General features: G+C 42.8%; 1 protein-coding gene and 1 non-coding gene across 2 annotated transcripts in view; both read right to left on the bottom strand.

Annotated features, from left to right (window-relative positions):
• CCDC6 (coiled-coil domain containing 6) overlaps positions 1 to 17252 on the bottom strand; it is a 119042-nt gene that overhangs the window by 70826 nt on the left and 30964 nt on the right. The gene's annotated exons all lie outside the window — the stretch shown is intronic.
• LOC114224788 (U2 spliceosomal RNA) lies at positions 155 to 350 on the bottom strand. The gene has a single exon (XR_003612460.1). It is a non-coding gene; the product is annotated as a U2 spliceosomal RNA (small nuclear RNA).

The raw sequence follows: 17252 nt of genomic DNA, 5'->3' as shown, positions 1-17252 counted from the left end.
GAGAGTCCAGTGTGATTGTTTAGGGTTTTTGTTCTTTACCGTGGCAGTGTGGAGGTCAAGGGTGGGTGGAGAAAGGAGAATTCAAAAGCTCTCAACAACAGCATTCACTGCTGCCGGAGAAAAATCCAAGCGCCAAAACCAAAGTCATGTAGGATGATGCAATTCACGATCCGCCAAGCGTAAGAAAAAGAACAGTTTTCCAAAGCAGGCACTATTTGAGAGCAACCATAGGTGAAGGATAGAATCAACAGAAGATACGAGTGACTACCAAGATAACACATTAGCATTTGTTTTTAAACTGGTAAGAATAGATACTACACTTGATCTTAGCCAAAAGGCCGAGAAGCGATAGCATTTGTTTTTAGAAATTACTTTTAAGTTGATTGCTGACTTGTTTTAATGACAAAAAGTCATAAAGGTAAGATTACCTTGAAGCTCTAATGCTTAAGAGTCCAGGCAGCCTCTATTTATTATTTTAATTATTTAAATTTAGGAATCTATTTGAATATATTATTTAAATTCACTATTCTGTTGCCTAGTCACTCACAATCCATACTTTGATGATCATAACATCTCAGTTTGAAATAGCATCAAATTGTTACAATAGCAGGAACCACCCAACACAAAGCCAGGCAAGTGAATAAAACCCTGGGCGGTCTCCACTGTCATTTTACTAGGGTCACCACAGCACAGTCCGGGGAGATGCTGCATTCAAAAGAACTCATGTCTGATGGCTGGTGCCTCTTAGAGGATTCCCCTGAATATCAGTCGAACCAGGGTTTATCAACACAAACCACTGTCCTGCCATGGCCCTACATGGTCTGTTTAACACTTAAGTACCAGTACCGCAGGGGTGGGTGGCAGGTGACACAGAAGATAAGTCCATTAAGTACCTTCATCTCTTCGATTAGAAGAACTAGAGAGATGAGTTCAATTACATGTGTGAGAATTAGAATTTTCCATTTCGTCTGTGGAAGCACTAGATTATTTTGTTGTTTCCTCCACATACTGCACACTACCTAGGCTTATAGTAAAAACAATTAATAATCAGTAAATTCAAACACTAATTTATTCCATTCCAGTACTGCCAGCAAATCACTGAGTACACAGGGATCAGAGCAGAATCATTGTTGGCTCTTGCGACTGTGCTATTCTACCCCAGATGCTATGCCCAGGCCATCTGCAGGACTGCAGGGCAAGAGAGAAACAGCTAGAAAGGGTGACTTGAAGGACAAGAAGAGCTCAGAGAATCTCGAGGTTAAGAAGGACTCCAACAGCTACCGAGTTTCATCAACCTGCTGTGCCTCTCAGACCAGCTTCAGTGCAAGACCAGTCCTCACCACTCTGGTGTCAGACTGCCTCATTTACAAGATGCCCACCTCCAGATGAGTGACCCCAGATGAGCCATGTGACCTCTCTGGACCACCGCTTTCTCCTCTGTAAAGTGAAAATAACGGCACCTCCTTCTGGGTTGGTGTGAAGATAAATTCATATAATTCACAGAAAGAGCTTAGCATAGAATCTTGCATAAAGAAGCACTCAAAAGACAGTTGCCAAAAGGCCTGGGGAGAAGCATGTACAGGAGGATTAATAAGAAAACAGTAAAGTCTTATGGAGTCTCCCCCTTCATTTAACGAAAAGTTGAAATGGACATAATTATGGCACATCCATAGAAAAACATAGTGGAACTACCAAAAAAAAATATGGTTTTGCACTTACCGTCATGAAAAGATGTCCAACAACAAACGGTTAAGCGAAATACCAAAATGGAATGTTTATATCGAAAGTGGAAGGACCCTAGGCTGAGTTCCCAAAGAGAAACCACACATCAAGGACACAATGCACTATGAATACATTAACAGAAACGATCTATTCACAACTCCACACATACACACTAACTACCCTACCCTCATGATCAGCAAAGGCTTCAGATATTCAAGTTCTCATAAACTATAAAATAATTTTATCTGGAACATTACAAAGAAAATATGGTGAATGAGCAGCAAGAGAAGAGATCAGGCAGGTTTGAAAAAAAACAGAACTTCTTGAAATAAATGTTTAAATTCATTTTGCATTTTGTATTTCAATAGCAAATTTGACACAGCTGAATAGCAAACACTGAAAGACATAAAAATTAATCCAGAATGTAGCACAAAGAAACCAGAAAATGGGAAATGGGGAGGATATCAATAAATACAGTAAGGAAATGAAAAATCTGACACACATCTATCTCACTAAAAATTAAGGAGGAGAAAATATTTGAAGAGATGATGGCTTCAGATGGTATATCTCAGAAATACCATCTGAGAATTTCCCTGAACTAATGAAAGACGTGAATCTATAGATAGAGAAAGCACCAGAACTGGTGCCTAGTCACATTTTAATCCACCTGTACAACATTAAGACAAAAATCTTAAAAACAGTCTAAAGAAAAGACAGATGATCCATAAAGAAACAAGCAGACTGACAATCACTTCTCAACATCAATAGGGAAAGGAGACAACGGAATATTCTCGAAATGCTAAGACAAAACAACTGGCGAACTATACTAGGATATCAAGAATAACTGTCTGTCAAGAAAGAAACAAACCCCACATTTCTAATATAAACCCAAACTGAGTTTATCACCAATGGACCTACACTAAGAAGGCTTCTTCTACAGGATGTACTTATCCCAGAAGAATTGTCTACAATGCACAAAGAAATGATGAGCAAACAAACCAGTAAAAATGAAGGATAATCTCAACAAAGATAACATTAGTCTGTGAGATGAAAGTCTTGCTACGGACCCCAATAGTTAAAACCGGAAAGAGACAAGCCTGTTTAACTCATGCTCTAAGCATAACCCACTGTGCTTATTTCTTACCGCACTTTCTAGAGGCACTGGAGATGTTCTGTAGTGACCAGAACATTCCAACCGCCAGACCAGAAGTGTATGCCTAGAAGACCACACCCCACCAAATCCCCTTCCTTGCCCATGATCATGGGCTGCACACATACCAACCCTACCCATGACCACGTGCCCCCTGCCTGGTCTCTTGCAGGACCCCTCAAAACCTCTCCTGTAAAACTCCAGGGGCCTACCTTGTGGGAGGTCAGTTGCTAAGGCTTGCTGAGGCTGCCGCCTCCCCAGGCTGCCAGCACCCAAAATAAATTTCTCCCTTTCTCTTTTCCAAACCCCTCTTGAGTTACTGGCTTCTCTTGCAACAAGTTTATCTGGCAACAGTGTTGGCAAACCCAGCCAGGGGCTGTGCTCTTGATTTGTCCAGCCCCCTTGGGACTACCTGCGTGGAGTAGATGGCCACAGCAGGACGCCAGGACTCATCAGTTCTTTTCTTTTCTGAGCTATCGGCTGAGCTAGATCATTCAGAAACAAAAGTACTGAACTAGCACTAAAATACTGAAAAGTAACAGTGTCACTCAAAGGGGATGGTGAGATTTGGTCCTCATATTTCCTAAAGTAAAGATCTAACATATTGCTTTTAAATGTGCACAGTAAAATTTCAAGGATAACTAGTAAACGAATAGAAACGGAGAACTTCTAAACCAGCAGAAAAAACGAAAAGAGAGGGAGAAAAAGATGGTAGAAAGAAGACTACATCCGTAATCATAATAAACACAAGTAGGCTAACCTAGACAGATTGTGAGACGGGGGGGGGGGGGGGGGGGGGACAACACCTAAAAGATACTAGATATAAGAATTTTAAGTACAGAGATGAAAAAAAGATACACCACACAAACAATAACCCAACCCCCAAACTGGGGGATACAGGGTTATATTAATATCTGTCTTAACAGATTGTATAACAAAACACATTTTTAGGAAGTTCTCTCAAGCACAGAAAAATAAACAGACAAAAATTCAAAGTATGACGACTGGCAAAGAAAAAACTAAACTATCTTTTTTGGCAGCATTATTTAAAAACTATAAAACACGGTGGCATGGGTGGCTCAGTCAGTTAAGCAGCCGACTCTTGATTTCGGCTCAGATCACGATCTCAGGGTCCTGGGATGCGGTCCTGCACTGGGCTCGGCGCTCAGCGGGGAGTTTGCTTGAAGATTCTCTCTCCCCTTCTGCCTCTGCCCTTCCCCCCTGCTCCCATGCTCTCTCTCTCAAATAAATAAATCTTAACAAAAACAAAAACATAAAACTCTCCTGAAAATTCAAAAAATTAGAAGAAAGACAAAGACCATGGCATCTTGTATGTACCAACCATAAACAGAACACATTTCAAAAAGATATTATTTAATATAGTCATGAAAATTTTAAGGCACCTAAGAATAGATCAGCCAAAGATCTCAATGAAGAAAGTAAGTCTGGACTGAAATATATTCAATAAAGAAAAATACATGAATAGACCTACAAAATTTACTGCTGTAGAGATGTCAATTCTTCCCCAAACCATCCATGAATTCAATGCAATTTAATCAAAATATCAACAGGGTTTTTTGAGAAACCTGACGAGCTGATCTAAAATCTGTGTTAAAGCACAAGGGCCAACAAGAGGCAGACCTTCCGAGGAAGAATATGAGGAAGAAACCTACCCTACCACGGAAAGAGACTTACCATAAGCCTAGAGCTATTCCCTCATACACTGCTGGTAGGAATGCAGAATGCTACCACCACTTTGCAAAACAGTCTGGATGACTGTCAAAGTTAAACCTCAAGTCACCATATGACTCAAACCACTCCTGCGTATATACTCAAGGACACCGAAAATCTTTCTTCATGCAAAAACTTGTATACAAATGTTCCAAGAAGCATTATCATTATAGCCAAAAAATGGGAAGAACCCAAATGCCCATAAACAGATCAACAGATAGACAAAACATGGTACACCTATTAAAAAAAATAAAGTCCTGACCGTACGACATGGATGAACCTTGAAAATATCCTTCTTAGTAAAAGAAACCAGACAAAAAAGGCCACAGAATATATGATTCCATTTACATGAAATGTCCAAATTAGGCAAATCCAAAGGGACAGAAAGTACATTAGTGGTTGGCTAGGGCTGAATGTGGGGGGAAATAAGAAATGACCACTAAAAAATATGAGCTTTCTTTTTGGGGTGACAAAAATGCTCTGTAATTAAACAGTGGAGATGGTTATGTGACTTTACTAAAAACGACTGAATTGTACATTTTAAAAGAGTGAATGTTATAGTATATGAATTGGATCTCAATTTAAAGGGGGGGGTAGGGGGCTTAAGCCACTCTGGGAGATACAACAGACCCTTCAGTCCCCAGGGCCCCGGCCAATAGTGGACGGGGGGGGGGGTGGTGAGGGGGTTGGAGGGCGGGGAGTCCTCCCCCCCCAGGACTCAAGCAAAGATCCACTGCCTCTGGGGAAAGGGCAGGAAACTCTGTCCTGAAGACCCACATCAGATTCAAGTCAGAGACTGGCTACGGAAAAGCTGTGCTGAGAACACTGTGTCTCTATGGCCCAGGCACACAAACCCAAGACTAGACCAGAGGAACGGAGAACCACCCCTTCCTCTACAAGGAGCCTAGCAATGAGAAACCACCCCAGTGGTCTAGGCTCAGAAAGGTGCAAAGGCATGAAGATTATTGTAGCCCAGGCATTCGAGCACTTCTAAAGCTGAGAAGCAGAGCAAGAACATGAGGAAAATGGGGTACCACAGGCCCCACTCCATGTACACAGTACTGGAGGAATTTGAAGCTTATGGTACAATGACGGAAATACAACCACCAACAAAAGTCAAATGCAGTTCAATTAATGATTAGATTGACTCAATCTCATCACAATTGATGGCCCAACAGAAGAGACATGCTCATTTCTGGGTATAAATATTATTTATCTCAGCCTTCGACATACAATGTCTGTAGTCAACCAAAAGTTACAAAAAAATTAGGGACACCAGGCTGGCTCAGTTGGAAGAGCGTAGGACTCTTGATCTCAGGGTTGTGAGTTCGAGCCCCACGTTGGGTGCAGAGATTACTTTAAAAATAATAAAAGCAAAAACATCCTATACAAGGAGGAGAGAGGTTTTCTTTCCTCCTCTTTAAGTATGGAGCCAATTCAAGGCACAGTTTTCACAAGTTTCTTTGGTATTTTCTCATTTTCCCTCACAGAATTATTTATCTCCTCTTGGTACACTTACCAGATTACAAGTACATTCAAAGTGCTCTAAAGGCCCTACCCCAGTATAGCATAATTCCCAACAATCCTTCCCCAAAATGAATTACGCCCCCAAATCAGCTACCCCCCTTTCCTTATAAAACAAAGCTGTGAGCAGCTAGCAGCCCTTTCAACTGACAATTGAGAAGCAATCAGACTGACCTAAATTATACTAAAATGTGAAAGACTGTTTTCCCCAACCCTGATGATTTCTTATGAGGACAGGAGGATATAATAGGATCCCTGGCTGAGTATCTTCATTCTATCAGTTATCTATTGTTATGTAACTAAACCATCCCAAAATGTAATGCTCATAAACAAAAATATATTATGTCATCATTCTATAAGCATTGCCTTGACTGGTTTCACTGAGCTCACTCATGTTGCTGATTGAGCTGGAAGTTCAGTTGAGCCAGTTTGATCCAAGATCAAGGGAGTATGAAAAGTTTTCATCTCTTAATGAGAGAAGCAGTAAAATACTATTCAATCAAGATACTTCCCTTTTTCAAAGTTTCTTCTCTTCTTTTGAAGACAAAAATTTCCTAAAATCTCTCAAGGTTTTTCTATAAATGGTCAGCATGGGAGAGAAGCAACTCTAGAATTTGGTTAGTACTTTAGGTCGGTATTAGTAGGAGGTCCACCTGCATTGTCAATGACCATATTAAGTATGGTGAGATGCTTTTTTTTTTTTTTCTGGATCGTACCATGATCAATTCCTATTGCTAAAACTCACTTCCTTGCTTGTTGACAGCACTAGAGGATGTAGTCTCACAGTGGAATAACAACACATTTTCCCAATTATAAACACAGGAACTAGTCCAGCAAGATCATGATGGGTAATCTCCTCAGATCTGTCAGCAATATATAAAAAGAGATCAGACAAAAACTGTGCCTATGAGTCTCAAGGCACACACATCTGTAAGAACAACTATCATAAACTGGATAGACTAGAGACACAAAGAGAGAAATGAGCACATCAGTGTTCTGTTTGTGATTCCCATCACTCATTAACCTCAACCCATCATCTTCTTCACCTTGATGATATTACTGCCTCCAGGGTATATCTTGGCTCAGAAGCCATGGGGAAAGTTACCCATGGCTCTTGGAAGATGTGCTCTTAAAACAGAGGCCTCTAGGGGCACCTGGCAGGCTCTGTCGGTAGGCCATGTGACTCTTGATCTTGGGTTATAAATTCAAGCCCAACATTGGGTGCACTGATTACTTAAAAAATAAAAATCTTAAAACACACACACACACACACTGAGGCCTCTATCATTTTTTCACAAGAAAACCACTAATGCCACACCCTCTATACCTCTACCTATCCCCAAACACCTCGAGGTTTCCAAATTTGGTGCTGGGGCAGTAACTGAGACCCGCAGAACAGGAATATGAAATCTCTACAGCTCGACAAGCTTGGAAAATGAGCATTACTACTCAGTTGCCAACTGTGCAGAGCAAAGGAATCCAGCAAGCACGTCCTACTCCAAAGGGTCAATAGGGGGAGCTGTGGTACAGTGACCCCAGTGGAAAAGGCAGGTCAATTCCAGGCAGAAAGACAGGAATCCTTCCTCCCAGAAGGTACATTCGCAACAACAGAGGCATCATGAAGAAAATTAAAAACAACAAAACAAACATTCGAGCAAAGAATAAGCTCACTGGTGGTAATCTTCACCCCAGAGGTAGAGCTGACTGCAAACTATTATTGTTCCAGATAATGCATCATTCACCATGCGCCTAACTCATCAGGAACCCTGCATTATGAACCATGTCTCCACATATCTGACATGGGCAGGGGTGAGCCTCAGCACTCCTCCCAGGAGGCATCCCTCTTCAATATAGGCTTCCCCCTCAATAATAAGTTCCCAACCAGAACGGCTGACAAGTAGAAGCAGCAACTACAGTGATTAGATTTTTAAAATGTAATTCAATACATGACAGAGACTCTCATACATGGCAAGCACTGTACAGCTATGGCAGTGAATACAATACCACTGACACTGTCCCTGCCTGAAGGGGTATATAATCCTCCTAGCAATTAAACAAAAGTAACATCATTAATCTATACACTTAGCCGTTGGCCTTGGAGTGATCTTGGCTGCATAAAATAGCCTGAACAATCAAGGGATTTAAAATGAGATTAAGCTGCACAGAAGAAAAAGATAAGTATTTTATCCACTACAGTAACAGAAGAAATGGCCCAGCACACAAGCAGTCCAACAAGTGCTGAATGAGTATAAATGTACACAAATATACAAACTTATTATATACATGTATACATATGTATATTTGTAAATGAGTCATTAACTCTATGCACTCCATTTCTATACTATATGATAATGGCAGCCCATATTTACAGATCGATTATATCCCTGGCACTGTAAGAGACCCTTCCATACATCTCATTTGATCAATACATGGGCTTCACACTTTTCAGCCCCACATAAAAATAAGAGCTGAAAGAGGTCAAACAATTTGCCCAAGGATTCCAGCTACTAAGTATCAGGGCTACAATTCAAACCTAAACCGTGGACTGGCTCCAAAGCTCCTAGTCTTTTTACTGCCTACTCCACTGTTCCACTATGTCTTCCCCTAGAGCAAGGGATATAGCATAATGCTCCAGAAAGCAGCAAAACCCCCTAGCTCACTCTTAAAGCCAACATATGCTGTTGCACCTGGCCTGAGCATCACAAAGCAGCTCATCTTTGGGAGGAGATACCCTGTAATTTCCTTTCCCAAACAAAGTAACTAAATGATGGGTGACTGACAGGTAATCTTTAACCACCCAAGAACCACTTTTTGCTACTGCTACCAATTTCCTGATGGTACCCACACTGTTATTCCCAGGCACACTGACAGCACGCTCTGGTAAGTTAGCTCTATTCCACATGCTCTCCTCCCCGGCCCTTGCAGAGTGAATAAAGGTGTATCTGTCGGGATGAGGGGAGACAGGTAAAAGGAACCATGGGAGCAGGTCAGCCACAAGCAGGCCAGTGAGGACTTTGGAGTCAAGTCTATTAGGAAACTGTAGGATAAGAAAAGTCACACTCTCTATGTGTATAAAAGAGCTAATGTATAGCTGGTCTAACCACTATCCTCTGAAAGCCTGCTTACAAAGCTTAGCCCTTAACTGGTGACCGGGAACTTGAATTGGGAAGGGCTCCCACCACCCAGATTAAAGGGGCTCATTGTGTTAAAACTTTACAAAGGTTATGGTTTGTGATGAACTCCTGCTTTCCTTTGGGTATCTGGAATTTGGGGATACACTAAGCAGAAGGTGCCTATGTGATCAGTCCCAGTGAAAGCATGGGTGCTGAGTCTCTAGTAAGCTTCCCTGATAGACAATATTTCACATGTGTTGTCACATCTGTTGCTGGGGGAAAGTAAGTACATGTAGGACTACTGGGAGCAAACTTACAAGCTCATGCCTTCCTCCGGACTTCACTCTGAGTACCTTTGCTCTGTGCTCACTTTGCTTTGTAGCGTCCGGCTGTAATAAATCTTAGCCATGATCATGACTATATACTGAGTTTTGGGAGTTCTCCCAGCAAATCATCAAACCTGGGGTTTGGTCTTGGTGACCCTGGACTCACCCTGTATCTAAAAAGAATGGCCTTTCATCTAGCTTTCAAAAACCATGGGAGCCACGGAAAGAAGCACACATCACACCCACCACACCGTAATGATTTCAGTGTAGTAGTATAAGCTATAACCAAACTCTGAATTTAAGTGCAACCTAAGAGGGCCATGAAACTACTTAGCCAGAAAAATCTCCCCAGATCTCCAGACTCTTAACGAACTACCTACTTACCACCTTCAACCGGAGATCATGAAGGAACCTCAAACATAATCAACATCAAACACATCTTGAGTAAACCCTGGTTTTTCTTTCCCTCACTGCCTTGTGCCCAATTCAATCCATCGGAACACCTTGTTTCTAACTGAAATAGATCTAGAATGTTTCTTTCTATTCTTCTCCTTGCCTCTGTTCCAGCCACCACCATCTTTTATCCAGCTGACAACAGCCACTGAGCCAGCCCTGCAGATTCTTCCTCTCTTGCTCTCATATAATCTTCATCTATGCTCCATTCTGCATCCAAAGTGACTTTAGAGGCAGAAAACTGACCACTTCATTGCCCTACATCAAGTCCTCCAGCGCCTTCCCATGATACTCATAAATGGTGATTCCTTCCTGTAATCTACCAACCCTCTGTAACCAAGTCCCCACCGGCCTCTCCCCGCCACGCTCACGGCGCCCCGTGACGCAGTCCCCGCCCGCCTCTCCCTCCCACGCTCACGGCGCCCCGTGACGCAGTCCCCGCCCGCCTCTCCCCGCCACGCTCCCGGCGCTCCAGCTACACCAGCACATCTACTCCTACACATGCCGAGCTCATGATTCCTGTGTGGGACTTGGGCACTAGCTGGACCCTCTGCCACATGGGCGGCTGGTTACCTGTCATTGCACATCTCCTCAAACAGGCTGCCCTTGCCACCAAACCTGAAGTCAGCCCTCAGTCACCCATCCCATTATATGGCTTTCCTTCCATCAACAGTATCCATTGTCCCTTGAATGCTTTTTTCTTTTCACTTCTCTCCCTATCACTCCTCACCAGAATGTGGGGTTATGAAGCAGAGCAGGTCTGCTGATGGCCGCTGCAGCTCCGGAGTCTAGAACCGTGCCTGGCATCTGGCAAGCCCTCAAATACTGGATACATGGGCACGCTCTAAGATGATGGAAAAGCCTTCTCTTAATCTCTGAGCCTTTCTCCCTTCACTCTGCTGGTTAGCTGATGGCCAAAGCACTGTGTCAGGTTCTTGTGATAGAACAATGAGTAAGGTACTGTCACTGCCCTTGGCATAGCTAGTCCAGTAATTCCAGATCCGTCACAGCCTTTCCCATCCCAGGTCAGCTTCCATCGATGCTGGCGATACCACAGCATAGCCCTTGTACTTGGCAGCTCTGACTTCCATTCTTATCACCCTCCTATCACCACTGCCACATCATGCTCTGGGTAGCCAAGGAAAGCAACTGACCCCCAGCCTGAACTTTCTCCTCCTCCTTTCCACAACAGGACCGCCTCACGCTCTACTTGGACCCATGACCACCCAGCCAGACTGCGTTTTCCTGCCTCCCTGTCAGCGAGGTGCGCCCTGAGACCACTGTCTGGTCTAGAAGAGATGAATGGAAGGAAGCAGCAGCATCTTTAAAAAGGAAACATCCTCACCCACGTTCCTTCCCACAGGCTGGAATCAGAGCTGGCGGTTATGAGGCACAGAGGCAGGCTAAGCCCCCGCAAGATGGTGGAGCAGTGATCCGCAAGACCCCAGGCCAGTGAACATCACAGAGCTCGGGGCTGGTGAGGGACAGTGAGAGACTCGGAGCCACCATGTTTTGGGTCTCCCTTTTAGCAGTTTAGCTTCTGCCTTAGTACAATTCCAGAGATGAAAACTCATCAGTATGAGAGGAAAGTCAGGTCTAAGTTTAGAAATTAAAAGCTCCCCAAAGATACAGTAAATTAAAGTGGCAAAAGCAAGAGTATGTCTATTATGATCCCATGAGTAAAGTTTTATTTAATAAGGATATATAAAATGCATTCATCTAATAAATTAAAAAATTATAAGTTTATCATAAAATGCATATAAATATCATGCATATAATTCATTGTAAATATTTGAAAAATTAATAGAACTGCACCTAAGAAATGTTAATAGTGCCTCTGGAGTCACACAACATCCACAGAGCTGAGAACACTGCCTTGTGCATTCGAAAAACTAAGTTTTGTAAATATGAACGTTCACTTTGCACTGGTATGTGTAGACACACACACACACACACAGACCCGGGAGGGACTGCCTTGCCTACAAGCCCAATATCAAGATTACATTAGCATCACCTAATATTCATTAAAAAAGAAAAAAAGTTAAACTACCCATGCCAGGCCCTTCTCCTGACACAGCAGGTCAGCTCCGGGGTGTGGGGCCCAGGGGTTCTGACCGGCCTGGTGAGGCTGCAGCAGAGGAAAGGACAGTGTGCTTGCACTCGGGAGACCTGCCTCTGGTCCTGGCTGTGCTGTGCACGCCTATTTAACCTTGGCAAGCTTCCTTCTACCCTAAGCCTACATTTCTTTCTCTATAAAACGTGAGATGATCGAAAGTCCCTTACGACACAGCAACTGAGAAAATCAGTTACATTCTCCAGAAGAACTCTAAGGAAAACCTTTGGTCACTGTGGACAAGGAAGATGGCTAGTCAGTGAGAAGTACGAATGAGAACCCAAATATCGCTATTCCCCATTCAGTGCTCTTCCCGCATCTTCCTGCTGCTGCCCTCGGAGGTAGCGGGGATCTTACCCTGCTTTGTACAGCAACTCTTAGGAAGTATCCTCTAAACTCAGTGGACAATTAGCAGCAAAAGAGCATAGGACTCTGATTAAATATAAGGGAATACAATTCTCTCCCCAAAGCCTCTGGATCAAGGGACTTAGAGGAGAGAAAGGCCGGGGGGGAGGGGGGGGGAACAGATTACAAAAGAGTAGAAAACCAAAGAAAATAAGTAGTCTATTAGGAAAAACACTGCTAACACTGTTATCCATCCCTTCTAGACTCTATGCCTGTACATTTGACAAAACTGGTTCACAGAGAACCTTCATACATCAACTCCCCAAATCACAAAGCCAGTCTTCCAGTTTAATCAAAGCATTGTCAAGCCTGTCCCCTCTTCAGAGGAGTTGGCTTCCACGAAAGTCAGTGTAGAAGCCAACTGTATGAAGGTTCTCTGTTTTTCTGTGAGGGAGAGAGAGATGGTTTAACTTCTAGCAAGGGTTTACTGTTCAACATAAAATTTCTGTTCTGGTTGCACATGAAGATACAGTGGTCAAACTACATTACCTCCTTGGTGCCCAGGCCTGAGTCTATTTCATCTGGTCCAAGAGGATAACACTTAAGTAGTACACAAGGAGTAACTTTCCCCTGACAGAACTTCCAAGAAAGCTCACTAACCTGCTGTTAGGAATTAAGGTGAAAACCCAGCGCAGGTCCTCCACCTTTTAAACAGGACTCCAAAATCCAAAAGACAGCAAAACAAAAGCTGCAACCATTGGGCAGGAAGCCAAGCAGCCTGAACTGCATCCGCTGGGTGGCAAAGCCTGATCTAAAATGACACGAGGTAGTGTGCGGCTTTATCATCACACCTCGTGTGACTGATCACATGTCCTGCCGATGTGTTTGCTGATGGTGTGCTGTTCCAACCTATCTGGAGGTGTTACATGTGGCATGTGCACAGCACTGCCTTTCCATACCCCACCCCATCAGGAGTTGAACTGCCCCCCCCACCCACAAAGAGGAGTTGAAGTCCCTTTTCCAAAAACCTGTGAATGCAACCTTATTTGCATATAGGGTCTTTGCAGATATAATCAGATTCAGAGGAGGTCGTTAGGACGGGCCCTAATCCAATATGACTGGTGTCCTTATAAGAAGGGAAAATACAGAGACAGAAGAACAAGGATGTGCCATGTGACTGCAGAGGCAGTGACTGAAACACAGCAGCTGCAGCCGAGGACGGCGGCCTGGAACCCCCAGGAGCTTCCAGAAGCCGGCAGAGGCAGGGCAGGACCCTCCCCTGCAGGCTTCTCTGGGAGCACAGCCTTGCAACACCTTGGTTTCAGACTTTCAGCCTCTAGAACTGTGAGAAAATAAATTTCTGTTGGCACTTTGTTATGACAGCCTAGGAAATGGATATACCTCTGTCCACCCCCAAAAACCTTAATTCTGAAACACATATGGCTCCATGGACAAGAGACTGGGGGACTATATTTTAATGTAACAGTTTATTCTGCCCATTTCAAAGTAACTCTAGGTTTCATTCACTGTTCCTGGCAACTGGTATTTACATAAATATGTGAAGACTTTGTAATAAACTGTTTTTGTATTAGAAGGGGGAGAGGAAGAAGCAGAAAGAGAGAGTACACAGGACACATATTTAGCCTTCAAAATTAGTAAGACAGAACAGTTAAAACCATCCAAATACATCTTCAATGCTTTTCATGCAAATAAATGCTCCCCATTTCAGTGATATTGACGCAGTATTACAGTTAAACCCAAACAACTGTCAACATCCAAAATGCTGCAAAATTAACCATGGTTAGTAATTCAAACAGAGTACCTACTGATATTTAATACTGGGAAGGAAACAAGGGAAAAGAAGGAGTTTAACAGTGAAGTGTGTGTGTGCATGAATGTGTGTGTATGATAAGGGTGTATACTCATTTCCTTACTCATTTATCTAGCAAATATATGCCAATAAACATGTATGACATGTGCCAGAAGGCACAGGGAATGTAATAAAGCTTTAATGAGAGACAGAACCTTACACTGGAGAAGGAATGCAACAAAGGAACAAATTGGTCTCCTCCCAGTTCTGAAAATTTCTCTTTGGCTCTAAGCTTAAACTTGCCTTCTGTTCTCCTACTGCTCAAGACTAGAGATTTCAGTAATTCGATAATTTCTGTCAAACATATTAAAACAATCACTTTGAAATATTCCATTTACAGAAAGGTGATCCATGGATCAACCAGAGATACACAGAGATTGATGTTTGAAGGCGTTCACTGAATTGTCATCCATACGAATGCAAACAACCAATTCTCATCAACAAGAGGAGACCAGCATGGGCAGAATCATGCCCTCCCCACCAAAAAAAAAAAAAAAAAAAAAAAAAAAAAAAGATGGCCTTGTCCCAAATCCAAGAACCTGTGCCCATACTACATGACAAATTGGAATTAAGGAAAGAGATGAAATTCAGGTTGCTAATCAACTAACTTAAAATAAGGAGGCTATCCTGGGATACCTGGGTGGGCTCAATGTCCTCACAGGGGTCCTTTAAAATGGCAAGTGGAGGCAGAGAGGTCAGAGTGATACCATATGAGAAGGACTCATCCTGCCATTGCTGGCTTTAAAGATGGAAGAAGGGTCCAACAGCGAAGAAGTCAAGGTGGCCTCTAGACACTGGACAAGGCAAGGGAATAGATTCTCCTCTATGGCCTCCAGAATGGAAGGCAGCTCTGTCACGCCTTGATTTTAGTCCAGTGAGACCTGTGATGGACTTCTAACCTATGGAACAGGAAGATAATAAATTTGTGTCATTTCAAGACTCTCAGTAATTTGTGGTGATTGGTTACGGCAGAAACAGGAAATACAGGCACTGATAAATGGTAGTTTATCCTGACAATGGAATAATTATGCTGCCATAATTAAGAACAAGGGACGATTGTCACGATATGTGTTCAACAAGAAAGAACAGGCTGGGAGCCACAACATGACCCCAACTTTGCTTAAAAAAATTCACACCAACCCTCAGATGCGTTAGAAAGAACCAGAACCACAAGCAATTGAGGTGGTTCTGAGGAACAGCACTGATGACGGTCTTTCTGCAATAAACAGTTATTTGTCATCAGAAAAAAATATTTTAAAGTCTGGCAGAGATGTGTTCAACCAAGGTGGCTGTGACAGGCTCCTTGGTGATTGAACCAGGCAAGGCCTGGGATGGACAAACTCTGAGGGATAAAGAGGAACATGCAGGGGAAAAAGGAGGTTCAAAGAGCACAGAAGTTCAAAGATTCTTATCCAGGTGAACTTGAGGAACAAAGACCTTTATTTCACCTTTCCGCGTCCCGAGCACACAGCAGGTGCTTCAAGCACTGCTGGTACATCCGGAAGGTGCTGACCTGCTGAACACGGCTGCGCACGTCCAAACTCCATCTCCCGAGACACAAACACCGTCTAAGTCGCTCTCCGGTGACAGTGTCACACAGTTTGAGTGAGTGGTCTGCCCCAACACTACTGTTCCCTCAAGCCTTCGTATTTTTAGTGATTTTGCAGAATGCAAAGTTCTTCAGGAACACATAAATCATGTTAGGGCAGAAACCCCTGTACTCAATTTGATGTTCTAAGACCTATATCGGCACCAAACTGGCCAAAATGGACCAAGACAAAAGCTCTGACCACGTGGCATCCTCAACATGTTTGAGGATATTATGCAAAGAACACTGATAGTTGGGCATAATTTCATACTATGTACTCCTACCAAAATACTGCAGTAAATTCTGCAATCCTGAAAATGCAATGGTCACTAAAAACTCTTGAGGAGCAGTTTCACGATCGCAAGCATTCGTGTGTGAGCAACGTGCAGGAACACAAACGTCAATGTGTGTGCACACCTCTCATCTGTGTCAAAGCATCATCACTGAAGGGTGACGTGCCCAGCTGCCTCACAAAATGGGCTACTTGCCACGACTATTCTCCCAACAGGAAAGTTCCTGACATTTTTTTTAAAGCCTCTCCCACCTAGATAGGATACCAGCCCCAGATGTTTTTGAAAGGCGAGTTCTACCACACTTTTGAGATGAAGATAACTGCCATGTTATATAAACTATACCTATTTAAAAAAAAGATCTAAGATAGCTACCCCAAAGTGACCCTGCTTCCAAAACTGTACAGCAAAAAGCTAAAGGCCACTTTTACATAATACATGTACAGAAATCTTGAATACTAGCAGAATGAATATGAATACAGGAATGTAGTAAAATTTAAAAAATTACTAGTAGGGTTATCTCAGGAACAAGAGGCTAGTTCAACATTAGATGATGTATTATTGTATTTCATTACATTAATATTTTTTAGATATCATCTCAACAGATGCAAAACATTTGACAAAACTCCACTCACTTGTGAAAACAAACAAAACAAAGCAAACACCCTGTGTCTAAGCTTCTCCCAAAAGCTTTCATCAGACAACATATTTAAGACTAAAGCACAAGAAGCACTCCCATTAAAGTTGGGAACAAGAAAAGGACGCCTGCTATCATCAATATTACTCAAGGTTGTACAGAATGTCCTAGCTAATGCAATAAACAGAAAGGAAATACAGTCGAGGTGCTTCTTAGGTTAGGGTTAGCTTCCGAGGCCAGCATGCAAGTAGGAAATGGCATAAAGTCAGTTTTCCTTTGATTATGATATGGTCGGGGTGGGTCTAGGGAACCCTGTTCTGTTAAAACAAACAAACAAACAAACAAACAAACCCACAAAACATGCAGCAGTGGAAAGGTACAAGGAAAGAT

The sequence above is a fragment of the Eumetopias jubatus genome, unplaced genomic scaffold (assembly GCF_037043125.1).
Source record: "Eumetopias jubatus isolate StellerSeaLion01/CBP00866 unplaced genomic scaffold, mEumJub1_p1.0 scaffold_17, whole genome shotgun sequence".
NCBI classification, from domain to species: Eukaryota; Metazoa; Chordata; class Mammalia; order Carnivora; family Otariidae; genus Eumetopias; species Eumetopias jubatus.
Note: the sequence above shows the minus strand (reverse complement) of the source record. Positions and strands in the feature narration are given on the sequence as shown.